General features: G+C 36.9%; 1 protein-coding gene across 1 annotated transcript in view; it reads right to left on the minus strand.

Moving 5' to 3' along the window:
• dph6 (diphthamine biosynthesis 6) overlaps window positions 1-428 on the minus strand; it is a 60,938-nt gene that overhangs the window by 6,748 nt on the left and 53,762 nt on the right. The window lies entirely within an intron of this gene.

The raw sequence follows: 428 nt of genomic DNA on the forward strand, positions 1-428 counted from the left end.
CTGTGCGTAATGACGTCACATGCTGGTTTGCGATCAAACTGGTATATCAAATTGATTTGAGACATTTTAAGATGTTTCCATTCATTTTGCACTGAATCGCACAACATTAAAGCAAACCTTTGCAAAGTTTTTCTAGACAAAATGGTTCGTGCAATCTACCAACAAATGATCAATATTGCAAAAGTTAGTAGTACAAGTTATAGTGCTTATGTGCTGCTGTGAGACAACTCTCTTTTCTGAGACATGTCTTGCTGTTTGAGCACCTTCCATTTACTCCGGAGGACGTCTCACGGCTTGTTGTAACCTTTGTTGGCCATTTCCTTCAAGAGTTCCTGATAAATTACGGCATTTCTTAGATTTTTGCTATCTAAAATAGCCGTTATTATTTTGCTCTTAATTTATATTCAAAAAGTCTCTTGTCTCCTCGT

This window comes from Etheostoma spectabile, chromosome 20 (genome assembly GCF_008692095.1).
Source record: "Etheostoma spectabile isolate EspeVRDwgs_2016 chromosome 20, UIUC_Espe_1.0, whole genome shotgun sequence".
NCBI lineage: Eukaryota > Metazoa > Chordata > Actinopteri > Perciformes > Percidae > Etheostoma > Etheostoma spectabile.